The sequence below is a fragment of the Strongylocentrotus purpuratus genome, unplaced genomic scaffold (genome assembly GCF_000002235.5).
Source record: "Strongylocentrotus purpuratus isolate Spur 01 unplaced genomic scaffold, Spur_5.0 spur5_scaffold_21, whole genome shotgun sequence".
In the NCBI taxonomy this organism is placed as follows: Eukaryota; Metazoa; Echinodermata; class Echinoidea; order Camarodonta; family Strongylocentrotidae; genus Strongylocentrotus; species Strongylocentrotus purpuratus.
This window is the reverse complement of record NW_022145607.1, coordinates 5,074,762-5,089,881: the sequence shown is the minus strand read 5'-3', so window position 1 is coordinate 5,089,881 and position 15,120 is coordinate 5,074,762.

Below are 15,120 nucleotides of genomic sequence, written 5' to 3'. Positions count from 1 at the left end.
CAAACGAAGTTTATTTATTTAAGGACATTTTAAAATAGCTCATTCTCTCAGAGGCTGGGCCGCCTGGGCGGCCCTATAGATCGAGCGAATTAAGCAGGACATCTCGCACATGGCATTTAAATACTCAGGCCGACGAGGTTTTAAAGTCACATGATCTTATTAGCCAATCAAGAGGACCCTTACGAAGACAACCAATTACAGGATATAAAAAATGATCTTTAGGTCACCCAACCTCGAGATCAGTTCAATCTACCAATCAAGATAGAAGTTATACATTCAATTAGATATTACCAGTCACAAAGCACAATAGATAGTGTGGTTTGGACTATGTACCGAAGAAAATAGGAGGAGCCTACAGCCCCGCGAGAATGTAAGATCCCCGGAAAAACAGTCTATTGTCTAACGTGTTTATCGGAAATAATGCAGAAATTCAAGTCCAGGGGTTGTTTACCCGTTCCTGGGATACTATCGGGAACATAATGCTGTTCAACTTTTAGATGCAAAGTCAAACTAATGAGCGTACAAATGGTCAAGTTAACCCAACTCCTTTATTGCTATAGCGCCCCCTTAGGTCAATGTTTTGCCCAATTCAGGGTATATCTCCATTTACGGCTGGACTCCCAAACTTCTATTTTTCCTTTTCTTCAACTATTCATACAGGATACCCTTTTATAACCTGGGTAGAGAATAGCAATAGAAGCAACAATGCCGGCAAACCCGGCACGTTATATATGGATTATCTATGGTAGGTTGTAGATATACGGTAATTTTGAACTATTTTGTATCTTAATTGTGCAATTAATGTATTCGATTTTGTTTGTTGAGAGAAAAAGAATAAAATAACATTCCAAATCAATAACAACAACAAAATCAACCCCCCCCCCAATACAAAAACACACCAGCCACTATGAAATGGACAACTCCCATGTACCATGCACACTGTTCGAGGCACCTGTAAAATTATGGATCTTCAGTCATAGGTCCCTCAGAAACTAGTGCTAAGCCAGTCACAGATAATTTATGATTTCAACTGAAGCCTCTCAGTGCATAGTGCATTAATTTTTATTCAAATTTCATTTTTTCCCTCTCCATATTTGATCATCATGGTGTTTTTGGCACTTGAGCTATCGTTGGATTGATGGATGCGGTTAACAGCGTTGGTGTATTATGTGGATTTATCATATTTAGATTCTGAGTATTGGCAGCGAATTATATCATATTGAAAAGGATACAATTCATAGTTGTACACAATAATTGTCAGTTATTAATATATTCTCTATTTCTCCATCTCTCTCTCTCTCTCTCTCTTTCGGGCATAAAGAAAATATGAATATAATATAGGGCTTTGATTAAGACAACTTGAACATTTTATCAGTATTGGACAAGGGAAAGAATTGGGTACGAAAATAATCAAAACGAACATCTAAGATACCTACTAAATGTTCATTCGTGATGGAAACGAACGCAGGTATATTAACATGTGAAATAATTATTGATAGAGGGATGATGAATCAATTATTTGACGTTGATTGATTCGTTGAGTATTACAAGAATATGGTGACGTGTCGGTTGCTTGAGTACATTCTGCATATCCAAACCCTTTCCTTGAGCCTGAGGCCAAGGAAGAATGAGAAGTCCAAGACTGCAGAGACACGGCAGAAGAGAACTTTTGAGTCTTGGACTAAAGCCAAGGGCTATTTGGTGGATACGACTTGTGGTCCACTCCATCTTTTAGTCCGACTCTGAAATTAAAAAAAAAAAAAAAAAAAATTATTCTAGTATAGGTCTAGTCTAGAGCTTGGAGTTGGACTGTGTTAGAGACCCTTAAATACCAGGGATGGATCAAGGGGGGGGGGGGGCACAGGGGGCGCATGCCCCCCCCAAAAAAATGTTAAAATCAGCAAAAATTTCCAAAAATGTACTGACGAACAGGGACGTGCCCCCCCCCCCCCCCCGGCCAAATAAAAAAAATAAGTGTTACCTCCCCCCCCCCCCCCCCCCCCCACCCACTGAGCGAATTTGCGGCCGGCGCGATTTTCAAATATTCGGGACCTAAAACAAAAAGAAATGCGCTATTTACCCCCCTCCCCCCCCCCCCCACCTCACTTACAGGTCTAGGAGATCTACATCTACCCTAGATCTGGATCTATCAAGTATCATTTAGATCTAGACCTAGACTCTAGACTAAATCTACATCTAGACTTCTAGAGTAGATCTAGAATCTAGACCTGGGTCTGACAGTAACACTCTAGGACCTCTAGATCTAGATCTAGAGTCTAATTTTCTTTAATTCATAAAATTTTACCTTCAAAACAATAATCCTATTGATTTTTAATAATTAGGCCCTAGGCCTAGCCCTAGGAATAGATCTAGACCTAGAGTCTAGATCTATCATTTATAATTAGACCTAGGCCTAGATCCAGACCTAGCTCTAGATCTATAGGCTAGACTAGTCTAGATCTAGACCTTGACTAGACTAGACCTAGTCTCTTGACTCTAGAATCTAGATCTAGATCTAGATCTAGTCTAAATCTAGGTCTAGCTAGACTAGACTAGACTATATCAACAAAAACAAGACAATGCTAAAATAAATAAGGGATAGAGTCTAGTCTAGATCTATATCTAGGGCCTAGGCTTAGATCTAGGCCTAGATCTTGATACTAAGCCCAAATCTACAACTAGTAGCATAACTAGTAAAACTACAATAGGCCTACTACTGCAAGAATAAACTAGACTAATAAGTTTGTACCTGTCTGTCCTAACCGAATAATAAACGTTGTTAGGTAATTACTATTGAACCTCCATGAATTTATATGAATGGGACTGAAATGGTTCAACCGGTGCAATTCGTCCACTTGGAGAGTGATATAAATTGATTTTATTTAAGATTTCGTTCAAGCACACAAAAATGAAATTGCATAATAATGAGAGGAACACTTTTCTTCTTCCAAAATAACAGATTTGTTATCAACAGAATTGATATTTTCAAAGAAAAACAGATTTTACTTACTTTTCAAGGACTCTCACTGTAGTTAAGCAAGGCCATTTTGTGATCGATTTACCCCAAATTGACTAGCCTTGATTGCAGACACCTAAAAATCTATTTTAGCTTAAAATCGATTTGATGAAACAGCTCACATGTATCGGTTTTAAGCTAAAACTGATTCAGCCTTAAAATTGATTTTTAAAATCGAAATCGATTTTAGTTGATGAAACACCCCCCTGGTTTTTCCATCTCTTCTGTTTACCTTGTTTCACCACTTTAAGCTGTTTCTTGGCATCCTGCACTTGCTGTCTGGTTATATTCAGTTTCTAATCAACTCAGACAGAAAAAGAATAGTCATGTTCTTTTGTAATGTCATAGGGTTTCTTTGGAGGCACAGGAACACTTCCGGATGTTGTACATGGTTTTGCTGGGAGTCTTGAGCCATGGGTCTGTTTATGGGGAGGATGTCCAGGAAAGACAGTAGGCACAGCTCTAGTAAGGAGATGTGGTGTGTAACATCCTTTCCTCTCTTGGGTGTATTCCTGTATTACAATAAAAGCAAATGGAAACAATAATGAGTTTTTTCTCATAACATGACAATTGTTCTACTATTCATGCTATTTCATGTGATTTTTAAGACTGAAACTGACAGCAGCTTCCAGCCAAATAAATAAAATAATAATGATGTCAGCAAGTCATAAGCAAATTTGATAGAAATAGTGTAGTGTGGGGAGGGATTTTTAGGCTAGCCTAGCCTAGTTGGATAACTCCTGTGATGTGAAATATGGCAGGCTAGCCTGGCCTGGCTTAGACCAAAAGCTTCAGTCTCTCTATATCGTGGGTTGTTCTACTGAGGCTGGGTCCGGCTCCACTAGACCTCTGATTATATTATGGGGAATGTCAACAAATGTCAGTTTTATTAAAGAAATGACCCATATCAGACAGTTATTTCTGTCTAGCCTGGCTCTGCCTTTCGGGCTTTAGAAATTAGAGACTAGAAATTCAGGGTTGGGCGGTAAATACCGGTGGCGGTAATTACCGGCGGTAAATACCGGCGGTAAATACCGGCGGTAAATACCGGTAAATACCGTCTGGTAAATAAGATGCGCGTCCGGTAAATATGAAAAAACGGGAAATATGATTTTAATTCTCTATTTATTAATAATTTTACTTGTTTTTAGCCTCATAACTGAAAATATTGTTCTGAAATAATTAGCAGCACAATACTCATAGTAGGAACACACAAACAGATTTATAAAATCCTCACTGCATTGTCATGACTGTCAGGGATGTACATGTAGACATGAGTTTGGAGCTTGCCTGGAGAAAATCAGGTTGATGCAGGGCGAGCATATTTTTATACCGCTTTTTTAAAAAGGGCACAATGTATATCTATAAGTTGCGCAGTATCTGGAATTAAAGAAGATGTGCAATGGTATTCAGTTTAAATTGAATCACTACGTGTAGAACTAAAGTACATGCATGTTCAGGTAAAGTTGTGACACTGGGCAAGGATAATATGACATGATTTTCATGGGGAAATACATATATCATTGTTAACATTGCTCCCCATTTTTGTCTTACATATCTTAATACCATACCCATTATGTATTGTTGAAAAGGATGTCTTTTCGAGAAGGAACATGTATATGTATTATGACATGAAATATTTTTTTTTTAAAAAGCAACAAACAAATGAATTGCCCAATTTCAAAGTTACTTTGTGTGAAATTTATACTCGGAGCTCTGTGTGTGTGTGTGTGTGTGTGTGTGTCGAGGGGAGGGAGGGGGGGGGGTGGTATACTTCTGTGTCTGGAATTGTGAGTAAACACATGTATGAGAGGATATGTTTATAATGTGTGTAAAGGTATTGATGTGCATGGATTTAAAAAAAAAAAATTATAATTTTTATGAGCGAGTTGGGCATTGTCTATGGAAAGGGAGGGGGGATCGGTTGGATTGTTTTTGCCAGTGATGTCTTTATTTTATGATGTGGGTTATGGTTGCATGCTGATTAACCCCCCCCCCCCCCCCCCACCCCTCTTATGAGCAGCAAAACTTTTGGTTTGGGGGCTGCAAGGTTAGCTTGTATATTAGCTTGCATACAGCCCCCTCCCACTTTTCCATATACGGGGGGGGGGGGGGGTGTTGAGATACAATACAAACAATAGCGCGAGTTGCTTTGTGGCTCGCACAGTTGTGTTTGAAATTTGGCCGACACAACACAGTATATGCACTTCAAAGTTTATACATGCACTGCGCGCGCGCGCGGTAGACCGGGCGAGTGAAACAAAATGGCGTCAATGCGCAAGTTGTTGTTGTTGTTGTTTGGTATTATCGGCGTTTCATTCTTTTTTTAGAATATTTACGCCTTTCACTTTATTTCTTTCTTTTTTTCTTCTATATTTTGGTACTATTTGTAAATTCATACTCATCTCTTTTTTTTTTTTGGATAATATAATCTCAGATCTACTGGTCCATGAAAACCCCTCACCGCAATTGGCACCTTCCTGCCAGACCGGCAAGTTGTCGCTACTCTCTTTATGTAGGTACTCTATACCACATTGGTGAATAGCGCCATCTGTAGCTTAATATTTATGACTAGTTGACTCCTACATTATGACCTAACGAATTTTAAAGGATTCTTGTGATAACCCCGTAAAATACGTAAGAGTCTCTTACCCATTACCAATCTTTGGAATTCATCTCTTTTTTAAAAACAATTTTACTCCTCTTTAGGTTACCTATGTTGTATCTAGGGATAAACTATCTACATAACCGCCATGTTTTATATCAGCATTGATGTTGAACTTCCCTTCTCAACCCTATTTTCCATTTTCAAATTATCATCATTTTACAGCGTGTTTTAAGTATCAGAAGATGAAGCAGTGATGTAATCATAACATGATATTTACACATAACATGCACATGGAAGAAAACCCGCTACAGGTTAAGCGAGTTAGAGAGTTAGCGGTTAGGAAAATCATTAAAGCTTTTATCAGGTAGATGAATATCTCGAGTTATTGAAGGTCAGCTAAGTTAGCGAACATGAAACTATATCACAGTTGACAAGGAGCTATCCATATCAGTGGCGGATCCAGGGGGGGGTTGGGGGGTTGCAACCCCCCCCCCCTTGGGCGGCCCAAAAAAAAAAAAAAAAAAAAAAAGGAAAAAAAAGAAAAAAAGAAAGAAAAAAAGAAAGAAAAAAGAACGCACGCTGGAGAGAAACCCTTTCAAGTGCAAATATTGTGAGAAGATATTCAACTCATCAGGTAACTTAACCAAACACATGATAACTCTGGATATAACTGTGTATTTAACTGTTACTTGATTTAAAAAGACGTTATCATGCACTGCTTTTTATGGTCTCCATTGTGTTAATAGATGCCAGGAAAACATCACTTACGGGGTTCAAATAAACACCCCAAAAAAATCGGCTCGCCGCTTCGCGGCTCGTGGACGATGCTCCGCATCGTCATTATTTTGGTCAACCCCCCCCCTTAGCAAAAAGCTAGATCCGCCCCTGCATATTGTACCCTTAAAGGTATTACAAAGTTTTGGTATGGGTCATGAATTTGGTTCAAATTAACATATTGGAAGCATATGCGTTCCTACAATATACATTGATCGTTGTCGCGGTTGAAATCTAGTCTAAAGTTATGAAATTATAAATAATAAACTCTTTATGTTGTATAGCTCCCTCTCAAGGTCAAGATATTAATTTAGCTATGAAACAATGTTTCTTGACTAAAATCGACAGATTAGCTATTCCCGTTCGGAAATTATATATCCCAACTACATATTCTGAGATTTTCATGGTCGCATCTACCATTGTACGGCCGTAGGCGCTATTTGAAATTTATCCAAATTTACCGGGAGCACCGGTAAATTGTTATATTCAATCTTTCTTGAAAACATAAGTGTTTTGGGGGCTAATTATTTTAGTGCTTATAATACATCCACAGGGGCATGTTTTTTTTTTTTTTTTTTTTTTTTTTTTTACTTTTGAATAACCGGGTCTGGTGGAAAGACTACGCTCGATTCTCATGTTATTCCACAGGAAAAGGATTATGGGGTCTTAGTTTTGAAGATTTTTTAAATTTTTGAAATAACTGGGTCTGGAGTAAAGACTGCGCGCTATACCCATGCTTTATTACAGGGTTTTAGTTTTGAACAAATTTGACAAAATATCCCTTCAAATTTATTACATTTGTGGGTAAAGTCATTATTACATTTGTGGTTGATTCAAAATTATTACATTTGTGGGTAAAGTGTTATTACATTTGTGGGTGTTATTACATTTGTGGGCGTTATTACATTTGTGGGTGTAACACCCCCCCCCCCCCCACACACACACACATTTTTTTGAAAAAGAGACATAGAAAGAAAGAGAAAAAGAAAGAAAAATTAGTGACCTGCCAGTGTCACAAAATAATGTGGTATCAAAATAATGCTCATCTGACCGTGATTAATTGCCTAATACCCCTGAGCTTACGGGAGCCTTTACATGTAGAATTCTAAATGAGCATATTTCTCTCCTGACTGTAACTTTGGGAATTCGCCATTTTCCAACAAACTCATACAACAGTATAATTTACTTAATTTATGTCAATCAAAACATTTGTAAATCACTGAAATCGAATTAGAAATGAACCACTTTTTTTTTTTTTTTTTTTTTTTTTTGGGGGGGGGGGGGGGGGGGGGGGGGGGGCTGCCCCGTTCCAATCAGTATGCCAGTAGTGTCCAGTGGCGTATCTGGTGCATGGTCTCGTTTGGGGGGGGGGGCGAGATGAGCGCAAAAGCATATCTTTTCCCCCTTTCCTTTACTTCTTCCTTTTTATTTTCTTTCCCTTTCTCTCTTTCTTTCTATTTCTTTTTAATATACTTTTTCTAAATAGTGGGGAGGGGGGCTGGCTCAGTCCCCCGAGCCCCGCCGTTCCACGGGCATTGACATGGAGGCTTCTAAATAAGCATATTTCTCGCTTGACTGTAACTTTGGGAATTCGTCATTTTCCAACAAACTCATAAAAAAGTATTACGTCACTTTACAACATCTATAACTCACTGAAAACGAATTAGAAATAAACCTGGTTTTAATCTTGTTTGGAGGAGTACGCCAGTAGTGTCCAGTGGCGTATCTGGCGCTTGGTCTCGCTTGGGGGAGGGGGGGGGGGGGGATGGCGAGAGGAGCGCAAAGACATATCTTTCTCCCTTTTCTTTTCTTCTTACTCTTTATTTTCTTTCACTTTCTCTCCTCTTTCCCATTCCCTCCCTACCTCCTTTCTCTCTCTCTCTCTCTCTCTCTCTCTCTCTCTCTCTCTCTCTCTTTGCTGAGGGGGGAGGGAAGGCAAGGGCCTTTCGCCACCCCCCCGATCCACACCTTGTTTGCGGGAAAAATCGCAACTGATCTCCCCTACCTTTCTTCTTCCTCTTTACCTTTCTCATCTCTTTCCCTTCCTCTTCCCTTCCTTCTCCTTTTTTAAGTTTGCTGGGGGAGGAAAGGGCCTTTCACCCCCTACCCAAACCACATGTTGTTGGCTGGATTAATTGCATCTGACCCCTTCCCTTTCTTTTCACCTGTTTCTTTTATTCTTTCCTTTTTTTTGTTTCCTTTTAGCTCTCCTCGTTTCTTTTCCCTTCTTTCTCTCTTTTATTTCTACTTAAAACAGTTATAACCTGTGTGAACTTGAATCATATTTCATTGTAAATAAGAACTAAGATAATTGCTAATGATAATATTTTTAGAATTGTGCTGCCAAGAATGACTGAACAGCAGGCTTTTCAAAAAGTATTGTCAAAACCCTTGGGCTGAAGCCATGAATGTGGGTCAAAAGCCATTATGTGTGTGTGTTATCTCATTACCCAAAACAATTGCTCATTTATTAACATTGCATATTGAACATTTTACCTGTTTTATATCAATATAAACAATGTTAGTATACATATATTTATATATATATATATATATATATATATATATATATATATATATATATATATATATATATACAAGCCGAAAGCTCGTAATAAAATCGTAAAATACAGCTACGTCTCACGTTCCTAGACCATTTTCTTCACGCCTATATATATATATATATATATATATATATATATATATATATATATACACGTTTTAGAAACGGATTATATAGGTCTACTGTGTGCGCGATCTCCGTCTGTCTAGATCTGTGTATACCACTTTATACCGTACGTCAATGGTCGATGATTGTTTTATTTCATTGTCTCAACCTTCGTCTCAGTACATGCATATAAATGTTCCTCTATTTATTACCCTATATGTTTATTTAGTTATTTTGTATGTTGTCTTTTATACAGGGCCCCCAGAAAAAAAGATATGTCAATACTAATGGGGCCCCCGTATTACAATAAAGCTTAATCAAATAATAATAATAATAATAATAATAATAATAATAATAATAATAATAATAATAATAATAATGATAATAATAATAATAATAATAATAATAATAATAATAATAATAATAATAGTGGGTTCTTGAATAGCGCTCATGTCTGTCAGACTTGACACTCTTAGTCTTAGTGTTCCGCAATTATTACCCTGGCTTTAGCATGGCTGCCATTATGGTGCTCTATAACATTTCAAGGAATTAATTCCTGCCAGGTATCCATTTACATCACCTGGGTGTTGAAAATGTATATTAATTTGCCAAAGGACAGTGCCGCGGTGGGACTCGAACCGCGGACCTTGTGAGCCCACACGCCGGTGACGTATCCGGCAAAACAAATCGTATAAATCCAACAAAATTTATCATTTTTGCTCCACAGGCCGGCACGAATTTCACTTACTGAAGAGTCTTCAATCTCACTACTCATCCATTATGTAATGTTGCAGTGGACCCTAATGAAGGCATGCTACAAACATTCAAGGGTAGAGTTGCTACATTGAATTTTGATGACAAATCGTCTTGCCATCGGTTCACTGGTCCGTTGTCACAATTCGTTGCTGAAAGCCCCTTGGCGGGAAACAAGTACAACCTCATCAGCTCCATACATTCACTCTACCACTCGGGTGACTTTGAGACGACCTTCAACCAACTAGCATCCATGATGAAAGACAATGGTCTCTTGATCATCGTTTGTCAAAACGGTAGGTAGCGAATCGACATCATAATTTTGCTCCATCGGCTCTTGCAAATTTATCATATAAAATATTTAGAAATGCCGTTATAAAACACTCTGAACGAGTGAAAACGGACATGAATCGAAATACGATTTGTTTAAGTTCATAACTTTGTACATATTTATTGTAGCCTCTCAATTATTAAGATGATAAATAATCTCAACCCTAATAGTATACTTCCTGGCCTATACACCCTTCCTATCTGTTTAGTTTCGTGCAATTATTTTGATTAGAAGTGTTGAACGGGAAGGAGAAAGCTGCTCCCCGGTGAACATGTCCATGGAGTCATGGAGAAAAAAAGCAAAAAATTTCAAAAATCAAAACTACATTAAAACTGAAGTGAGTGCTGGAGATATTAATGATCATTTTAAAATATTCACCTAATGATATACACCCGTTATACAATATTGGATCATCTGATGTTAGTTTAAGTTAAATTTCAATATGCATTTTTCACTATATGACATTGATTGTTATGCTGTGTTTGTTATGCCAAGTTTGTCCATTTGTTTGTTCATTCGTTGTTGCTCACAGATAGCCTGATGTCAAAAACACAACACAAGTTACCTTGGCTGACAGAAAGCACTCAATCTAATGAACGACTTACTTCAAAGAATGTTCGAGAGTTCGCACAAAGTCAAGGGTATGATGTCACCACTGTTGATATACATGTACATTTGGACATCACCGAAGTGTTTGATGACCAGTCAGACTTTGGAAACAAACTCCTCGACTTCTTAACCCAGGCGGCATACTTTCGGCAGACGGCGCCAGCTGAGGTGGTCGATGATTTGATAAGCTTTTGGCGTTCTATTTCGACCGAAGATAAAAATGGACGTATTGTAGCACCCACCCATGGCGAAATACTTCTCATCTCAAAATAAATTACTGTAATCGTTCTTCACAGCACTTAAAAGTATGTTGTTTAAAATATCCAGTAGGGTTTATCACATTTGCCCTTTTTTCATGCGCTTACTATATAGTTACCTATCTACCACGTATTGGTGCTCAAGCAGCTTTAACAGTGCCTTGGATACGACACTGGATGGGACATATACCAGTATATATATATTTCCATTTTAAATATTCTATGAACGATTTAGATGAGCAAGTTTAAGGTAAAAGGAGATCAAATATGAGGGGGGAGGGTATTTTGAAGAAAAAAAAACGATACTATTGTTATCATTATTTTTATTTTTTGTTTGTTTTATTCGATCATATCTTCTCATACATAACAAAAATTAAAATGTAACACATGTATTTCAAATAAATAAATATAATACAAAATGATGGCAAATATAGTACGAGTATAAACCGAAAATAATGGATAAAAAAACAAAGACTAAAACAAGATAAACAGGTTACTTTATCATCCTAATTCTAGCACATTCCATTTTTTGCGAAATCTATGCATGAATCAATCCTTATAACAAATATATTTTTCTGTAAGGTATGTTTGGTTTAATTTGATAAGAAATAAATTAAAAGAAGGGAGTATCTCAAGAGATCTACATGAATATAATGTTTTCTTTGCAATGATAATACAATGATTCAATAGAGAATCAATTCACTGGAACCATTTGCCGTCAACTGGGATCCAGTTTAATTTAACTGGTTCCAGTTGAGGTTAACTGGAACCACTTGTAAATTCCAACTGGTGGTAACTGGTTTGTCCTTCTCGGCTGCCGGCCATACGAAGACATGTACAGGTATAGCTGTATGAGATTCTGTGGCAATTGTGTGATTAAGTAATTTAGGAATATCACTCTGTGGAACTTACCCTGTGAACACACAATTTTTTTTACATATTCTAAAATGCTAGGGGAAATCAAACTATGTCAAAAATATGAGCACAGAGTTTTTTCTTATGGCACACTGTTGTAAACACGTGACACTGTGATTAATATATATGACTATTTGGATATTACGTTGTGGTAAACCACATGATCTAAAAAATCTCACACTGTGACAATACTCTTAACACAGAGTTTACACATAGTTAAATACGTACCACACTGTGGTAAATATAATGTCACTCTGTGTACAATATGACCGATTATGTGGTAACCACATGATCTGAAACCCCACACTGTGACAATACTGAATTCACAGATTTTACACATAGTGCAATACATATACCACTGTGGTAGATATGTGATGCGCTGTGTTAAATATGTCAGTTTACGTGAATATTATGTAGTAAACTACATGGTTTGAAACTCCACACTGTTTCAACAATGTGAACACATAATGTCCACATATTTTACACATAGTTTACTTTGTGAACATAAGGGTTAGGAACATAGTGTAAACGTAGCATTAGCTATTTAGCATAGAAACTAAAATTACAGACCGCGTCTGAATGTGGTCCTGTTCACACGCGTATGTATATTTATGTGTACTGTTTAATAGTTTACTGCATATTTTTAAGGCAGGGTGTGTTCACATAGAGATGTAAACCAGTTTAACTTTAATCTTGTATCTTATCATAAATAATCTATATCAACGTGTAGTAAATGGTATCTTAACTGCTTTAGCGAAAGGGTTTGTACATACTTACATGCTGAAGCATTTTTTTTGTTTGTTTATGATCATTACAGATTCTTATCTGAAGATTTTACCGAAGATATTAAAGTGAAGTTTACACCATTGTTGATGTTGCTGAATAAAACGGAAGTTTGTTGGACTTTAGCAAACTGTTTTCGATTGTTGATTTTCATCGGTGTGCCTTGTGAATAGCAACAGTTGGACATTTACTGTTAGACGAAACTTCTTCATTAAAAGGATTAATGAAGGCTGCCAAATTACTGCCACATTGACATCAAAATATATAATTGTCTTTTAACGTAACTCTGGACGTAAATGAAGATATAAAGCCGTGAAGCTTTTATAGAAACAGATACATAGTTTGTTCAGATATTTTATATTGTATCGTGTGTGACATGAGCGATGCACTGTCTGTCATTGCTATTTGTACATGTATCTGTATTCGCAGATTTATATCTCCATTTACGGCTGGACTCCTAAACTTCTATAATTCCCTCTCTACCCCTTTTCATCGCACTCGATTTCTGTGGCGGGACAAAACCTTTACCATGAATAATGGTACGGGAACTGACGGCTTAGCTCGTAAACTTGTCAAACTTGACCCGAAATTTGACTGCGTACTGCTGTGACTGAAGAACATTACGACAGTGACAAACCTGACCTATATATGGCAACTTTAACGTATAAAAAAGAAGAAGATTTTAAACTAGGTAAACAAATCTTCTTCCCGCGCAATTCATCATTTTCCCAATCATTTTAGAATAACAAACTCTTCTGTTCGATAATGACAATCCAGTGGGAACAAAACGCACCATTCTTTTAAAAGGAGGAAGAAAAAGAGCAATATAGAGAGAAGGAAAAAAAAGAGTGATAAAAACTAAAGAGTGAGACACAAACAAGAGAGGAAAAATAAAGGGAATAGAAAGTGAAGAGGTGATGTTTGTGTTGTTGTTGTTAAGGAATCGATTAATATGTTTTCACTCGTTTAGTGATAAAGCTGGCACCACCAAAGCCTAGTCTGGGTCCACATTCTTAAATTTAATGTTATTCCTACTTCCAAAGCTCACGCAAAACAAAAATTCAATTTCAGGTTTTCATCTATATTCAGACAATCAGCAGCATACGTGTATATGCTTGCCGTTATTAGGCATAATGTTTGATCCCTCATTCTGAAGAGCCATGAACTTTGTTCATTTCATTGTTCAGTAGGAACTATTGTTAAACCTGCACCTAACACAGTGAGGTCAGAATTATTGTAGGTTAATTGAAATAGTTTCCATGACCGTGAACGGAAATTCCTCTCAAGGATGTCATTTAAACATGTGTATATAATCCGGGGCAACGGAAGCAGTGTGGGATCGGGGGGGGGGGAACAATTCAGGGGGCTCATCTTCCAGGGGCAGTGGCGTAATGAGCGAATACGTTTGGAAGGGGGGGGGGCAGAATAAAAATCTGCGTCACCACCACTCTTACACGTTACATGCAGGCCCCGCGTAACGTCTTTCAAAGTGAAATATAACGATCAGGTAGAGCGTAAAGCGGCGTGAGGTCCAGGGCCTGAGCCCCGGCAGGGGGTCAAGGGGCTGAGCCCCCGGAAGCTCAGGGTTTTTAGGCATTAAATTACGGTCAGATAAGCATATTTAGATACCTTATTTGTGACACTGGCAGGTCACTAATTGGCGGGTAGTCCAGGGGGCAGAGCCCCCGGAAGCTCAGGGGTTTTAGGTATTTAATTACGGTTAGATGAGCATCCAGGGGCCCGCCCTAGGGCCCATGGCGGGGTCTAGGGGGCAGAGCCCCCGGAAGCTTGGGGGTTTTAGGTATTTAATTACGGCAGATGAGCATCCAGGGGACCGCCTTAGGCCCTTGTTGGTGTCCGGGGGCGGAGCCCCGTAAGCTCTGGGGTTTTAGGCATTGAATTACGGTCAGATAAGCATATTTTGATACCTCATTTGTAACATTGGCAGGTCACTTTTTCTCTCTCTCTCTTTCTTTACTTTTTCTCTGTAACATACTTTTTCATGTTTTTTTCCATTTTTGTTATTGGGGGGGGGGGGGGCTCGAGCCCCCGAGCCCAGCCGTTCTGCAGGCCCTCACATGAAGACTTCTAAATAAACAAACATTTCGCCCGACTGCAAATTGGGAATTTCTAACTATCTACACAAAAATTGAGAAAAAATACCGGAAAATCATGTCATTTCAGCAACATTTGTAAGTCACTGGTATCGAATAAGAAATGACCCCCCCCCCCCCCACAGCACTCTAGCGTTCAGGGGCTCATGTCTTCTCACCCCTACAAAAAAAAAAAGCTTTCCCATCCTCTCACAGTATTTCCACGATATGCGCGTATCGCTCATATAAAAGCCTCCATTGATAAATATAGCTGGCATGCGGAATGTTTAGGAAATTTAATCCCTGTTAAATT